Here is a 16,883-nt window from a genome sequence, read left to right on the forward strand (position 1 = left end):
GCCACAGGGATGCTCCTGAGCAGCTGTGTGGTCGTGACTCCTCCCAGACCCCACCACCACCTTCTGAAGGGGTTCGACCCACCCTCCCTCTCTGCCCTCAGAGGCCCCAGCAGCAAGACCCTGAGCTCAGCTCTAGCACAGCTAGAAGGCATTACCAACAGCAAAGCGAGTCAGACAGGGCTGTGAAAGGGAGAATTTTCTGGAACATTCGGAAGAAGGGCCTAAATACCTTGGGAGCTTCACTGAGGCCCTGCCTACTGCCTATTTCAGTGACAGGTGGAGAGGAACAACGGACAATGCTCTAAATTGTAAAAGGTGCTCATGGCAGCCATTAAATTTCAACTCAAAGGGGAGCAGGGGAGGAGGAGGAAAGAGAGGATGATAACGTTGATGAATATACAACAGTGTGATGTGATTTATAATAAGAAATATATATTGGGTCTTTATCCACTGTTCCTGACACAGAGCTCCTAAAACCCTTGTAATTACCTATAGAAGAGCCATAGGGCATCTTTCCTTATAATATTTAGTTCCTGAAATAGCTCCAGAGCAATAAAGGTGAATAAGTATCCATTATTCCTAACAATTAAATCTGAGTTTATGATAATGTGGTGACTTTTGGGAAGTCCTTAAGGATAGGGGCTGGTTGCCAGGGGACTTAGGCATAACTAGAGGGTTGGAACTTTCCATCCCACCTCTGACCTCCGGGGAGGGGGAAGGGGTTGGAGATTGAATTCAATTACCAATGGCCAATGATTCAATCCATCATGCCTATGTAATGAAGCCTCCATAAAAACCCCAAAGGACGGGGTTCAGAGAGCTTCCAGGTTGGTGAACATGTGAAGATGCCACGCCCCTTTCTCCATACCTTCCCCTGAACATCTTCCATCTGGCTGTCCCTGAGTTGTATCCTTTCATAATACATCAGTAATCTAGTAAGTAACTGTTTTCCTGAGTTCTGTGAACTGCTCTAGCAAATTAATCGAACTTGATTAATCAGCCCTATTAATTAATAGGAGGGGTCATGGGAACTTCCTATGTATAGCCAGCCGGTCGGAAGCACAAGTGACAACTTAGACTTTCAGTTGGCATCTGAAGTTGTGATGGGGGGCAGTTTTGTGGGACTGAGCCCTCTAACCTGTGGGACCTGACGCTCACTCCAGGTAGATGGTGTCCAAACAACTGAATCAGAGGACACCCAGCTGGTGACCCGGGACTGGTGGTGTGGGGCAACCTCCCCCTCACACACACACACACATTTGGTGACCAGAAGTATCAGAAGTGAGAGAGTATTCAGAGAGCATTGTGTGTAATGTAAATGAAAACAATACATAGAGTTTTTCTTGACCACAGGGACAGTGAGTCATGAAAGAGGAAAACCTGAAGCGGGAGGAACTGAGAGAATGTTGCCAGAATTTGGCTGGATCAGAAAAGCTACCTCCAGGGCAGCCGACCAAGTCTAGACTGTCACCAGTAGACTTGAGTGGGTTACGTCCTAAGTAACACAAAGGCCCAGCACTTCTGGAAGTTTGATAGTTATTAACACAAAAGATGCGGATGTGCCTCATTCTCCTTGGGTTCTTCTCCATTAAGAAAAGTGACCTTTAACCCAAGCCTCATTTTCTGACTGAGGAAACGACTCAGGGAAGTTAACAGTTACAGCTGACAAAGCACGTCCAGAAAAAAAGCAGCAGCAAACCCAGCTCTAGGGGCCCAGGGGCTAAATTTCATGAAGAGCTTATGTGCTTGGCACAGTGATGATCACTATGTCCATACCTCACTTCATCCTCACCACTAACTTATGAGGGGGTGATGCAACTTATGCTCACTTTACAGTTATGAAAACCGAGGCAGGGCTGGTCCGGTGGCGCAGTGGTTAAGTTCACACATTCTGCTTTGGTGGCCTGGGGTTCACCGGTTCAGATCCCGGATGAGGACGTGGCACCGCTCATCAGCCATGCTGTGGCAGGCATCCCACATATAAAGTAGAGGAAGATGAGCACGGATGTTAGCTCAGGGCCAGTCTTCCTCAGCAAAAAGAGGAGGATTGGCAGCAGATGTTAGCTCAGGGCTTATCTCCCTCAAAAAAAAAAAAAAGAGAAAGAAAATCAAGGCAGAGGAGCTAGCTTTCCCCAGAGTCATTTAGCAAGAATGCTGGGCTTGGAACATGACTACTTCACTGACAAGGTTTATTTGTGGTGTCAGACAGGACTGAGAATGTGCTATACCACCTTACACTAGCTATGTAATTCTGCCTATGTTACAGCCCTTCTGAGCCACAGTTTCCAGATCTACAAAATGGGCATCATACTTAGCTATCTGTGTACAAGATCCTTTAGTCAAAGCCCCCAGCACAAAGCCTTACAAATAGCAGGCACTCAGTAAAGCTATTATCCCCGCCTTCTCTTTCCCTAATCTTCCTGAACCCGAGCCTTACAGGTAAGGGGTAACAATTTTTCAGCCCCCCAGCCGACTCGCATACATGAAAGGATGTAACATATGGAGGGAGGAACCCTAATTACTGACATTCATTTTATCACACGCAGACCTAGGCCAATCTCCTTTGTTTCTATTCTTTAAGGAACCGACTTTAAGCTGGGAATTTAGTGGAGCCAAAGGTTTCTGATTTTGTAGGGAACACCTTATATGCTGTTCCTTGCGCTAAACGGACTCCTGAAGGGCCATCATCACAGGAACAGTGCCGGATCAGCAAACGCCCCCCAGGGAGAGGCTCTGCAAGCAGCCCCGGCCTGACTTGGAGATCACATTTTCGGCAGACGATGCCTGAGGATCTGGCTCCAGGAACCGCGTAACTTATAATTCATTCACCCAACCCTACCCCAACACCTCATCCACCCACATAAAATGTTGCTCCAAAGTTTAAAGTTGGTGAAGGGAGATGTCGAAGAGTGGCTGTGGGTTGGTCCAAATATTCCCCCAGCTGTCTACACGTGGGGCTAATGTCGGAACCTGGGTTAGAATCCACCGTCTGCATCCCATTAGGCCCTTTTATGAGCTCAGAGCATGACGATCTGGTTTGCATTTGCAGCACAGAGGGAAGCAATAAGGGGCAGCAGAGGCTTTCCAAAGGATACCTTATGGAGGTTAGTTTCCCCAGAGAGCACTATGTGATGACGTGGCAGTGTGACAGGAGGGACATGGGGAAAGAACCCCTTAGGGGAGAGTCAGGGCACTAAGTTCTGGCACCATCCATACCACCTACTACCTGTGCTCCACAACAAAGCACTGACCCTCTCAGCCTGAGCTCTACCTTAAGAGGATGAAGCCAGATTAGATACGCTCTGAGATTCCTTCCAGCTTGAAAATTCTATTATTTCAGTTTTTTATGAAACTCCTTTATGAATCTTTATGAGCTCGGAAAAAACATTAGTGGAAATACCTAGCTTAATGTATCGCCTGTAACTGGCACTCTGTAACTATTTATGAACAATTACCAATCCTGATAAGGATACAAATAAAGGTTATTTAACAAAATCAACAGGGGCTGGCCCTATGGCATAGTGGTTAAGGTCGGCACACTCCACTTTGATGGCCTGGGTTTAGATCCCGGGCACGGACCTACACCAAGCCTCAACCATGCTGTGGTGGCAGCCCACATACAAAGCAGAGGAAGACTGGCACAAGTGTTAGGTCAGGGCGAATCTTCCTCAACAACAAAAACAACAGCAAAATCAACAGTCACAGATATATTATACCCACACATACACCACATACATACATGTGCTCCTACATGTATGTTATTACTTTACTTCAAGAGGTGACATTGGGAGCCGGCCCCGCGGTGCTTGGCTTCGGTGACCCAGGGTTTTGCCGGTTCGAATCCTGGGCATGGACATGGCACCACTCAACAGGCCATGCTGAGGCGGCGTCCCACATGCCACAACTGGAAGGACTCAGAACTAAAAATATATACAACTATATACCAGGGGGCTTTGGGGAGAAAAAGGGGGAAAAAAATCTTTAAAAAAAAAAAAAAGAGTTGACATTGCTGTGACCACTATGTAAAACAGTGTACTAGAGACTGTAGGGAGAGAGAATAATCCACATTCCTGCCCCTCAAGGACTAGAATCTAGTAGAAAAGACAGAATAGACACAATAAGATAATTCTCGGACAGGACAAGATGCAATTCAAATTCAGATGTGCTAAAGTAAATGTACTGGCATTTTAGAACCAGATATGACCATCAGGATTTTATATGAGAAAGAGATGGACATGCGCTGTATCAGGTTAGGTCCCAGGAGGAAACAGAAGGCACATTCAAAAGGGTTTAACTGGAGAGAGTTTCATGCAGGGACGATTTACAGGGGTGCAGGCAGGTGAGGTACTGAAGGGCTAGCAACAGCTAGGAAACTACTACCACCTCTAGCTCTGAAGGGTAAGTGCGGGGGAAGCAGCCTGAGCTGCTGCATGAAAGTGAGCTGCCCATCAAGAGCTTGGAAGAAATCAGCCATCGCTAGAATCTTAGCAAGGTTGAGGGGATGGTGGCGAGGGAGATAAATATCCCCACATACTCTCCTCCTGCCTCCGATCCCACCTGTGCCTCCCACTGGCTTAACTCACGCAAAACAGTAAGCCTCTTGGTACAGAGGAAGGCAGAGAATGAAGTGGGGGCGGGGAGGAGAACACACACATACACACATACACTTATAAATTATATACACATGCATATACATTGAGATGTATCTGGGACACGTACATCTTTGACTTTTCAAAAAACATTGTTCTACAAAGGGATTTCACCATAGGATTAATCTAAATTCAAACAGCAAGGTCTTCTAGCATATCTCAGACATAATTTATAAAAGCAGAAATTAACTAGAAATAACTCCTACAGAATGCTTGTATTGTTTGGGGCATGGGGTATTTGTTTACTAGAGCCTAACAAGTGAAACAAGACAACCCACTAACCAGACAAAATTGTCTCCTAAGACTTTTCCTTAATCCTCTGTCCCCACCAGCCCCCCAATTTCCAAAGATAGAACAAACTCCAATGTTTGCACACTAGCACATTTTTCCATTTATATTTTCTATCAGTTGGCAATTAAAACAAGACTCCCAGAGGTCAGCCAAAAGTCTTAAATAACAAATGAAAGAGTCAGATATATTATCTCTGGATTCAAAAGTGCAAAACGACATGTTATGAGAAACCACCTGGAAAACAGGACTTGGCAGGCCACATTTCAGGATCTGTGTTTCAAACGGCAATTCCCTGCCAACTAACGCTTAACCTCTAACAGGGACCCTCGGAAAAAGTTCCAGAAGTAGTAAAGCCTCTATAACGCGTCCACTTTTATGCAGAGTTCTATGGATGGCGACAGAGATGTGGAACTGGGACGAACATTAGGATGGCTCCTAAGGGTGGCGGAAGGTGGAGAGAGTAATGTGTGAGGGAGGGAGAAGGAAGAGGAGAGTTAAAAAATGTCTTGTGGTCCCCTCCCAATTAGTGACCACATGTCTGAGATTTCTCAGGATAGTCCCAGTCTCAAATATTCTAGCCCACACTACTTAAATGTCCAATCCTGGGGAAATAGTTACACAAATTATGGTCCTTTGACTCTTTGGGGAAATAAGCTGCCATTAAAATTAATGAGTCTGTAATGACATGAGAAATCCTTGTGTTTATTCATTCACAGTAATGTTGGAATCCCTATCGTACACTACAGATGGCGTAAGGGTGTTCAGGCTATAATGATGAATTATATAGCATAAAGCATACATGTTCTATAGCACAGAGTGGGCTCGAGAATGAGACTGCTGGCATTTGAATCTTTGCTCCACTGAAAAGACAGACGACCTTGAGCAATTTCCCTAAATACTGTGTGCCTCAAGTGATCTCCATCATAAACCAGGGATAATGATGGCACCTTCTTCATAGGATCATTGTGAGGATGGGAGAAGCTCCCATGTATAGAGATTATAACACCACCAGGCAAGTAGTCAGAGCTCAATAAATCTCAGCTATGTTACAATATGAACGGCCCGTCCTTCCAGTCTTGGTTTAGTAAGAGATACGGACACAAACAGGAGAATGATGGTATAATGCTAAGTGCAATTAAGGGCTTCCCTTCAGGCTATTTCACTGGGAATGGAAGAGATCAGGAGGGCCTCCCATTCATAGAGTGTGTCACTGCTACTTGAGTCAGACTGGTAAAAACAGGAATGGAGAATCTACTTTCTCCTGCATTCTGGTCTGCCTGACACCACTGAGCACTTCCGAAGTTTATTTCTTCTCCAAAGCTTCCTAGATTCTGGGAGGCACAGAGACAAAGGATGGAAGACAGAGGAAACAATACCAAGTGTGCAGGCAGACTTGCCAGCCTCCCCAATCAGAGGAAGGAGTGAAGACTAATGCTTGGCTTTTCACAGGCTGGGATGCATGGGGTCTCTTCATAGCCTTGCCATTTTAAGAACAGCCTTCATTTCTGTGGCAGCCCCAGGATGTTCTCTCACTGGGATCAGCTAGCAATCTCCGAAGCTAGGAATCCTCTCCCCTCACCCCCAAAATGTCTCAATAGTTATCCCTTCCTTTGAAGTTGGAAGAGAGAATAAAATTACTTTCATCTTCCTGGAAAATAGGCAGCGTAGAGAAGAATCCTATTTGGAGCCAAGTGAGGAATCAGGCAGCTCAGATCTTCAGAAAGAGAACCCACGGTCTGCCTTAACTCTATGTGGAAATGAGCCGACACATAAAGAGACATCCACCTGTATCAGATTGGCAGCAAATGATACCAAACCCCGATTCAAAATGGCTTGAACAGGGAGGAAATTAATCATCTCACATGTTAGGAAGGGGAGGCTCGAGCTGTGCATCTCAATGACTCATTGGGATCTGCTCTCCCCTCATGTTGCCTTGATCCTAAGGCAAGAGGCAAGATGCCTACAGCGGTTCTAGACAGCAACGCACCAAAGCAGCAAAGGGTCATTAATTTTTTTGTGTCTTTTTCTTAGTAATGAGCAAACCTTCCCTAGACAGCTCCACAAGAGACTTTCCTTCACCTCATTGCCCAGACTTGGATCACACACTCTTTTCTACACTTGTCTCTGGGGGGTGGAATGGTACCATGACCAGAATGGGCTATTCATGTCAGAGAATGGATGTTTCTGGATCTACATGACCAAGGAACCACCTAATGGGCTTCTGGTAAGGACCAAAGAAGGAAATGAACATGAATATATTTCAAAGAAGTTAATAGGGTGCTGTATGGTTATTCTCATAGAAAGAATTCTGATAAGCAAGAGCATCAAACATTCAGAAATGCGTTCTGCCTGATACTCCACACATACAAAGAAGCATAATTAATGACCTGATGGAGAAGATGCTAACATACCTAGTATAAATACCCAATAACCGCTCTATTCAGGGCCTAAGACATTTTTAATGAACACTGCTGAGATAACAGTCCAACAGGGCCCATTTGAATTTCTGCCCCAAGTGGGCACTTGCAGGGGTGTAAATACAGAAGGAAGAATTGAGAGGAGTGTCCAGGGCAAAGTTGGGGGCATCAGGCAGGGAGACTCACTCGCCAGTAAACCTGAATTGGATTAAACCTGGACTGAAATGAGAGTAAAGGAATTTTTTAAAGTGTGGAGGAGGTGAGGTTCTCTAAACTCTCAAGGATAAAGAGAACAGAAGAAACAATTATTGCAACAAACCGTGGATGCTAGAAAGTGGTCCACCCAGTGGTAACCGACTTAGCAGATGAGAGAAAGCTGAAACCTAGCACGGCAGTGCCGGAAGCCTGGAAGCAGGCTGGATTCATGCCACAGAGCTCCAGACAGCCTCTGGAATTGGGGGCACCAGGGACGGAGCGGGCCGGGGGGCCTTGAAAGCAGGAGGGCTGGCTGAGAGTCTGTGCCTGAAGCTGTCAGACCCCAGCATCACCTCTCTTACTCCTAGCTCCCAAGGGACTGCCTATATTCTGCAACCTGTTTGCTCTGCTGAATCAGTAACTCTGGACTTGGAGACACCACGTGTAGCAGAGTGAAGGGGTGGCATGTTAAAAATAGGGAGATAAGAGAAAGTCTCCATACCAAACGTAGACTCCTGGTCTCCTTCCTACATCCAGCTCATGGAATGGGGGATCTGGCCACGGAGACTAATTCTCAGTGTCAGGGATTTCTCTTCACTGGGTCAGGGTCCTCTGAGAGGCAAGACCTTCCACCAACAGGTGGCAGTCCTCCAAGAAAATGGCTCAGGATAATCCTACAGCAGAGGTGCTCAGGGCCCACTGCAAATTTGAATCACCTGGGGAGCTTTGACTACTCACCATTCCCTGGGCCCTAGCAAGATCCAAGGTCATTTGGTTACTCAGCAAATATGTAGGGAAAGTTCACTGTGTGCCAGGCACTGTTCTAGGTTCTGAAACATGGTTCTATGTGTCCTCCTTGATAAGGAAGAACTGTTTCTGGGTATAAGCCCACCCAGGCACCTTCCAGTTAGCTTTTCAGTGATCAGTCAGGGATCATCGGACATTTGAGGGAAGCCTTTAACATGCAAGAGATTTAGAAACAAAACAAAAAAACTAAGAGGAAATCAGAGTAAAAGAAACAGTGCAGGGAGGAGAGGAACGCTTCAAAGAAGCTGTCGCTGAGATCTGCAGACACTTGGAAAGCTTTTCATCCGTGAAACGAGAACAGGAGGTTATAAAAAGAAAATTTCGGAGACTTTTAAAGAGCTCTTGGAAATTAGAAACTTGATGGCAGACATAAAAATTCAATATATGGGTTGGAAGATAAAATGAGGAAATTTCCCAGGAAGTAGAATTTTTTTAAAAGGAGATAGGACATATAAGAAAACAAGAAAATCAGTCAATTCCTGAGAGCCCCCTTCCAATTTAATAGGTGTTCCAGAAGAGGGCAGAAATTATTTGAAAATTCCAGAAAACTGTTCAAAACTGAAGGACAGGGTTTCCAGATTGCAAAGGTCCACTGCAAGCCGAGTAAAATGGATGCAAAAGACTCACAACAAGGTATATTACAATGAAATTTCATTACAGAGAGAAAGGACATTACAAAGGACAAAGGGAAAAATCCAGAAAACTTTCAGAGGGAGGAAATAATTGCATCCAAAGCATCAGGAATTAGAATGACATCAGACATCTCAACAGTAATACTAAACCCTGAAGAGCAGTGCTTTCCAAATTCTGAGGGGAAAGGATTTCCAACCTAGAGCTCATACCCCATCGAGCCATCAACGAAACTTGGAAGATCTCAAAAACTTACCTCCCATATACTCTCTCTCTGGAACTTCTAGAAGACGTGTTTTACCAGAAAGCAGGAACAAAGAAAGAGGAAGATGAGGATCTGGAAAACAGGGGATGCCACCTGAGACAGAGGCAAAATGAGTCCCTGGAATGACGATAAAGGGAGATTCCAGGATGACGGCTGTGCAGCAGGTCTCAAGAGCAGCAAGTCCAGAGAGGAGAAGGTGGCCAGAGGGCTCAGTAGGGAGGATGAACCAAGTGGAGCAGCATGCACCTGCTATTTAGAAACACATACAAAGGTTGAAAGCGGTTGTCTCTGGGGCAGAGGAGTCGAAGTTGGTGAGGAGGGGAGCAAGCAACCGCTGTTTCTAGTTATAAGCCTTGTACGGATATTTGACTTTTAAAATTGCGTATATGTATAGTTTTGACAAGGAGGGAAGGAAAGGAAGCTCAGGCTATGAATCAGATTCCAGAATGAGAACCCAAGCAAAGATCAGGAAAGGCTCCCATCCCGGAGAACCCACTTCTAGAAGGCAGCAAAGGTACGTGGGGAAACCTCCGGGAGACAGAAGGTTGATGAAAGCGGGGCTGAGCATCTGGCAGAGCGGATGAGAAGAGAACTCAATGTCCTAGGAAACAGGCCCGGAATGGGGTCACTATTTCTCTTCAAGGAAACAATTCCTAAGTGTGATCTGTCTGGAGTGACAAAGATCAGTATGAACAGAGGATTAAAGGGAGCTGGACATGCCAAGCGAGGTGTCGGGCAACTTACAGAAGTGAGAAGGCAAGCAGAAAGGCAGTTTCTGGAAACTTTGCTGCTCTTGACGCTACCCTCCTTTCACCCTAGATTAGGGAGAAGTTGACTATATCTCCCCAGACAATTACGCACAGCCTCGAGGGCTCACAGAGCTCAAGGCTGACGGAGCATGAGCAAGCCTGAACTCCCGAGTCCACATCCGTTTCCCCAGTCACTTTCCCTGGCACATCCTATTTCCGTTTCTTCTGTGTGTGGCCCACTCTTGAGAACTCTTTTCTTTCCCTTAGAACCTGACAGAGACCTCCTTCCCCAAAGCCCACCCTACCTGTGAGTCCCCATGGCTGCACCCTAGGGACAATGGGTTTGACTAGAGCTCCTGAAGGCAATTAACTGTGGGTGGGCCCTGTTAACTTCATTAACATCTCAGCAAAGGAAGTAAAGCCTCCCTGAATCTCCAGGTTAGCGAGTACATAGCCAGAATTAACATTTGGGGGAAGGAAAATGTCCTTGTACTTAACTTTTCAATTCATTTGCAAAGTGAATTTAGAGTTCCAAAACAGTATAGTAGTGCAGAGTCAGAAAGTACCACATTTTATGTGTATTTAAAGATGCTTCTAGGGGCTGGCCCCGTGGCTGACTGGTTAAGTTCACACGCTCCGCTGCAGGCGGCCCAGTGTTTCGTTGTTCGAGTCCTGGGCGCGGACATGGCACTGCTCGTCAGGCCACGCTAGGCAGCGTCCCACACGCCACAACTAGAAGCACCCACAACGAAGAATATACAACTATGTACTGGGGGGCTTTGGGGAGAAAAAGGAAAAAAATAAAATCTTTAAAGATATCTCTATATTATTTAGAGGGTTATTGCCATTCACCTTACATAGCAAACTCAGCCCGACCTAGTTTTATGAAAAACATTTACTGTTTACATTCGTAGAATCTTTTTCTCCCAGAAATGGTTCCCAGGACGACAGATGTAGTTGTCTCCTCTTTATCCTCATCTCATGAGACAAAGTTGACTTAATTTCACTCCCAGTATTCATAAACTGCCTAGTAAAGAGTAGCAACATGATAGAAAATGTCATTCTCTTTCCAAACATCCTTCAACTTTATAATATTTGATTTGTGGATACTAGAATCAAAACACTTTGTGAATCAGTGGTGGAAGAGTTAGCCAAGCAGGCTGTTTAGTAGTCTGGGGCAAAGATCTGTCCCCAGAGGAGACCATGACCTCGTGAGGGATCACAAACAGTTCCTGCCGGTAGAAGACGCTGCTTTGCTCTACCCCTGCTAGCCAAATGGGACGCACCGGGATAGGGCAGTGTAACAGGCGCCCGGGTTGCTGGAAACCGACCCCCGCCCCGCTTCTTGTGCTTCAACAGCACCTCTCCTCCAAGGTGTCTGAAAGAATGGTGGCTTTGGAGCCCCTCCCGACTCATCTCTTGCGCCCCCTCTCCCGGCCCATCACACACACGCAGGGCGCCTCCTTCCGTCTCGTTTGACAAACCGGTTCCAAGTCGGTTACTCCTCCCAAGGAACACACTAGCAACGCAAATCAAAAACAAGACACCCCAAGTCAAAAACAAGACACTCAAGTGATCTGCGAGATGAGTACAGCGGGCCGTTAGCTGGCTGCTGCGCTTCTGTGAGGCTGTGGCTACATTGCCACATTTATGGATTCAGCCTCAATCTGCACCCCACCCCGGATCGGATGGGGAAGCCTGAGGTTTTTGTTTGTTAAGCAGATTCCTACCTCCAGTTTTGAAGTCACCTTCGGAGGATCCCCTCGCCGATGCCGGGAGCAGCTGGCTTCGGGTAATCCTCCCCGGCTGGGCTCAGCACGCCCCGGGGCGCGAGCCTAATCACCTGCTGGCCGCGGGCGAGGGGCTGGTCAGGGCGGGCTCCCCGCCTGGGACGCCGCCCCCCTGCGCGCCTCTTGACTGTCCTTCTGGAACATGGTTCCTCTCCGTCCGCTACATGTCTGTGGGAGGACCCCCTCCTCCCTCCTGCAGCCCCGGTTGGGGAGGTTATGAAAAGACCGTAATGGAATCCCAGCTCGGCTCGTCACTCCCCTGCTCACTTGTCAAAACTCCACAGCATTCCAGACCCCCTTCCCCTGTCACTCCCCTCGCAGGGAAGAGGAAACCGCCCCCGGAAGGGTTTCAGGGAGTTTGGGGTTGCTGATGCAGACACCTTTGTTTACATCAAGCGCGCAGGAGCTTCCAGCGGTAACTGGGAGCAGGTTTGAGGGAGAAAACGCCCTACCCAGCTACCCTCGCCCGGTCAAAAGTTCTCCCTGGGGCCGCCGCAAGAAGCTCCACCTCTCGGCATCAATTCATTTCATAACCAATCCGTTTCATAATCAGCAGCGGCATGGGTTCTTGCTGGGGGTGGGGTAGGGTGGGGTGGGGGAGCCCCAAACTAGAATCACAACCATCACACAGGGCAGGATGTCGGGAAACTTTCCAGAAATCTCCAATCAGATTCTTTCTGCTGGAGTAACCAAATTTACCACAGCTGAATTACAATCGCCGGTGACGGCACAACTGAAGCATTTCCTTTATACCTTCTGCTCCCGCGCCCCTCTGGTCTTCTGCAGGGTTCAGGCAACAAGTCATCCTCGGGAGAGGCATGAATGGGCTCGGGCTGGGCAGCCATCTCCAGCTGCAACCTGATGAGGAAGCCCCACCCACGAGGCTGAATTGTTTATATCACACCCACTGAGGGCTTCCTGTCTTAAATTAATGGGAATACAAATAAGACAGGAAAAGAGTGTTTGCTTTCTTAAAGGGGGGGGGGGGGCGCTGGCACAGCGAGGGGGAGTCACCCCATATTTCACTACATGAAGAGGTTGTTTTTCAAAACTTCAATTGTGTTTTATTCCATTTTTTTCCACTTTTAACACTTGTTGTAAAGTAAAAGCATTGCTGTGCCAAACCTCAAACCATTAAGAAACTTCGGCTCAAAACACATTTTCACCTGGCTTGGAAAGAGGGCCAGGTTGGAGCACCCAGGGGGAGCTAGAGGTATGGAGACCTCCTGTGGTTGAATGCCACAAACTGAAGCCCTGTGCTTCCTGGGACTTGCAGACAGGCACACACACTCACCCCATTCCAGAATCTCGCCCCAGTCCCAGTCCCCACCCCTATGTCTCTAAGCTATAGTTCTCTTCCTGGGCGTCCAGCAGCCCCTTAAAGTAAATTAGCTTTGCAATGGTCAGTTCTGGTGGAATTCGAAGCAATTAATTATAAAGGAGGAGGCAAAAGACGGCTTCAGCTGCCAGTACCATTAGTGCCCCTGGAATGGGTAATTAGAGCCTAGGAGGGGCCAACCCGTGTCAAGGCCAGGCTGGCAATCTGCCCACTCTCAGAGGCAGCCCACAGAGCACATGGTAAATAATCATCATCATCACCAGTCCTGGAATTGCCCCCAGTTGCTTCATTCAGGTTGGCACAACAGCAAACCTGGAGACGGGCAGGAATGTCAGGCGGTGGAATTCCTCCTTTGAAAGTCCTGGAAGGAAATGAAACCCCAGGATGAAGTGTATCTCAAGGAGGTGTGGGTATTGCAGAGTTTAGGAGAACACCACATGCGCCCAGTGAGAATGAGCTTTGTAAGCCCATCCTCCAAAGACTGCAATTCCTAGGTCAAAGCAAGTTAGGCTGATGATTTTAGGAGGAGCCAGTGTATCGGACCTCTCTATTAGCAAGCGTCTGCCTTACAGATATTAGAAGGTTCTCAGTGAATATTAGTTCCTCCCCGCTTCCCTTCTTCCCTCTCTCCTGCCCTGGGGTGGTAGAGTTAGCATACTTTGAAGCGGCATCTCGGTATCTGATAAGTTTTATGGAAATTAGGTTCAAATTGAATAATTTTCTAATAATAATTTCAGAAACGCTCCTTTTCTTTCTTCTCATTGCTTTCTCCACTGACAGTTTCTTAACGCTTTACTTCTAACTTTCTCCACTCCTTCAGTGTGGTATATAATTTATGATGTGCAAATCAACGCTGTTTAAAGTAAATCCACGATTTTAAGCATAATGCAAATAAATATTCCCCTTTCCTCCACCAACTTTTTTGCCTAAGCTCAGTTTAGGGTGTATATGTGCTGGGAATTAAAGTATGACCACATCTGTATAATATCTTAATTTCAGGAAAGCTTTTGAAGGCATATGACTTTCTCATCAACAGGCCAGAAAGATATGATCTGGTTGGTCTTTCCCTCACTGGGTTTCACTGCTGACTGGAAAAGACATCAGTGGCTCAGTAAACAAAGGGGGGCTTAAATCATGGCCTCCAGTTTTACATGGGATCTGGTTTAAATAATATTTGAAATTGCTAGATGCACGCCTAGAGTCTACAAATAATAGTAGAGTGGGAGCTGCTGATACGTTAAGAGAATCCAAAGTGGCTTCAACACATGAAGGAAATGGTTCATTAAAAACAGTTTAGAGTTCAGCATGACGGCTGATTACAAAAGTAGTATCCTGAAGGGGGGTGATCCAAATGACAGGCACTAATAGGGCTTCAAATCTAGATTTGGGAAAAACTGACAAAGATGTGAGGATCACAGGAGACTACGCATTTAATACGAATCTGCGTGATGTCCTGATAAGAAATAGGCAACACAATACTGGGGTGAATGCACACTGGAGGGAGTCTGACATGAAAGGGAAGTGCCTGTCCCCACTTCTCCCGCCCCCATAATAAAGAATTTGGCAGCAGACAGACTCTTATTAGGGTGGGATGTCCAGTCTGAGGCCCCTTATTTTAAGGGAGATGTGGAGACACTGGAAAAGTTCCAAAGGAGAACCAAAATGATTAAAGAGACAGAAAATAGAACCTATGAGGGAAGGTTAAAGGATTTGGAGTTGTTTAGTCTACAGTGAAAAAGTGCCTAAAGGCAAAATTAACAGTCTTCTCCCATTTGAAGGGTTATTATAAAGAGGATACCGACCAGCTGTTCTTCATCTCTACAGAAGACAAAAGAGGTAAGAGACTCAAAGGCAACGTTAATATTTGGGTCAGACATAAAGAAGACTTGCTTGATGCTAATGGTAACTGACTTGACATTGACATGACTGTGTGATCTTCACTTATCAGACTCCATCCTAAGTGATAGTCTTGCACGTTTAGGCAGAAGCCAGGCTAGAGAACTCCTTTCATTCGTTCCCTTCTAGGGCTACAGTGTTCCTCACCATGCCGCTGAATGTGGGAACAAAGATCCTGAGTGTCGATGTTCCCTAATTCACAAAGAAGTTGCCACAAGAATGTAATGCTTCCCGCAAACATATGCGTACATCTCATTGGACCTTTGTTTAGTGAGATAGGTATCTCTAAGAATATTTCTAACTTCAGACATTGAATAGATGCTAAGTATATTTTATAGATTCACTCCTCTATATTCTTTCTCGGTACAGACAGCACTGCTTTTTGTTTAGTAGGCACACAAATATTAGTTGATGATGACAATGATAATAGCTATGAATTACCAAGTTCTTACTGTAATTATGTTGGGCATGTGCTAAGTACTTTATGTAGATCATCTGTCTCATTTATTTTTTGCAGTAGCCCTGTGAAGTGGGAATAATTATTAGCCTTATTCTAACACAAGGAAACTGAGTCACAAGGAGGTTAAGTAACATAGCTAGTAAATGTTGGAGTCCCAGTTCAAACCCATTTAGTCTGACTCAAAAGGGTGTGCATAACCAGTACACCACACTGCCTCCCATCATTAAGTATTTGTGGCTCTTGGGAGGGAGGAAACCTTGCAAAAAGAAGCATTTATGCCTGTTGGCCCAAACTGATTAAAAACCAAGCCTTCCACAGATTTATATAGCCTGGGGAACGCAATCATTTTTTCCCAGCAAAGCAGAGGAAAGACTGACTTTGCCTTCTGATCAGAAGTGTGTGTTGCCAGCTCCCACAAAGATAGCAACAAAGCAGAAGAATCCAATCAAGGCTCATGTCTATTTTAGTAATTAGAAACACTTTGCTATTCATCTATAATCTAACCTTGTGGAGAGTAGGTCTTCCAGGATCGTTGAATGAGTACAGACAAATGCATTATGACTGATGCTTTAAGACAAGTTGTGTTCAACTGAGTTTTTCCAGCAGGTTGTGGTCAAGGCTCTGGTGGGTCATTTCTATGGGATTCTTATCAGATGTCCCCCAAGAGTCTTAAAATCCAACTGTTTCCTTTAATGCAGCATACATGAGAAAGCACATGGATGGGTCACATATTTTCCCAATGTCAACTACTTTTAGATCAAGGAAAGATTTTTAATGGGGTTTATTGAGTGCTGTTGTATATCAACAATACATGATTCGTAAGTGAAGCAGACATCAAAATGACTTTTAGAAAGGCAAAAGAACCCCACACCAACAAAAAATGAAAAGCCTTGATCCAAATTACTCCAAAGGACAGATATTTTCCCATTAGGACAATTTATCCTGAGTCTATAAACAGAGAGGGGCATAATTATCCAAGTGTTTGCTAACAGATCTAAACCTTCTGTAGCTATAAAAAGCTGGAGAGAGGAAGAAAGAGGAAATTCCCAGGAGAAGATCCCCAACCACATCCAGGGCCATCAAATTTCCATAAATACAAAGCCCAGCAGTGGCATCGAGTGAAGCACGAGAAGAAACCTCAGGATTTTAATACAAGCCACATAAATAACTTTGAATTGTCTTAAAACTAAACAATGACAATTCTATCCAATAAACTTTCAGGCGACATATGGGCAGAGTGATGACTTATTGGCGTTCCAGATGTGGTTAACAGAAACATGATGCCCAGAATAAAAAAGGTATTCAGTAAATGTTGATTGAATGGATGGATGAGTGAATGAATATCTAAACACATGCCCAGGCTGCCTCTTTCCCCTCTGAAGCTCTGTTGGAAAG

The 16,883-nt window shown here is 45.7% G+C and overlaps 1 protein-coding gene and 1 long non-coding RNA gene across 26 annotated transcripts in view; one reads left to right on the forward strand and one right to left on the reverse strand.

Moving 5' to 3' along the window:
* PDZD2 (PDZ domain containing 2) overlaps positions 1-16,883 on the reverse strand; it is a 345,614-nt gene that overhangs the window by 170,480 nt on the left and 158,251 nt on the right. For 6 of the 25 annotated variants that reach the window (XM_070587107.1, XM_070587106.1, XM_070587104.1 and 3 more), the window contains exon 1: positions 11,734-12,278. The exons of 13 other annotated variants lie outside the window; for them this stretch is intronic. The gene's annotated coding sequence lies outside the window, so the exon portion shown is untranslated. Of the gene's footprint in view, positions 1-11,733; positions 12,649-16,883 lie in introns of those variants that run through there. 6 more of the 25 variants (XM_070587112.1, XM_070587109.1, XM_070587103.1 and 3 more) reach the window with 5 other exon arrangements.
* On the forward strand, positions 11,583-16,717 carry LOC139077852 (uncharacterized). The gene is made up of 3 exons (XR_011530429.1): positions 11,583-11,795; positions 14,911-14,968; positions 16,498-16,717. It is a non-coding gene; the product is annotated as an uncharacterized lncRNA (long non-coding RNA).

Source organism: Equus przewalskii, chromosome 20, assembly GCF_037783145.1.
Source record: "Equus przewalskii isolate Varuska chromosome 20, EquPr2, whole genome shotgun sequence".
Taxonomy (NCBI): domain Eukaryota; kingdom Metazoa; phylum Chordata; class Mammalia; order Perissodactyla; family Equidae; genus Equus; species Equus przewalskii.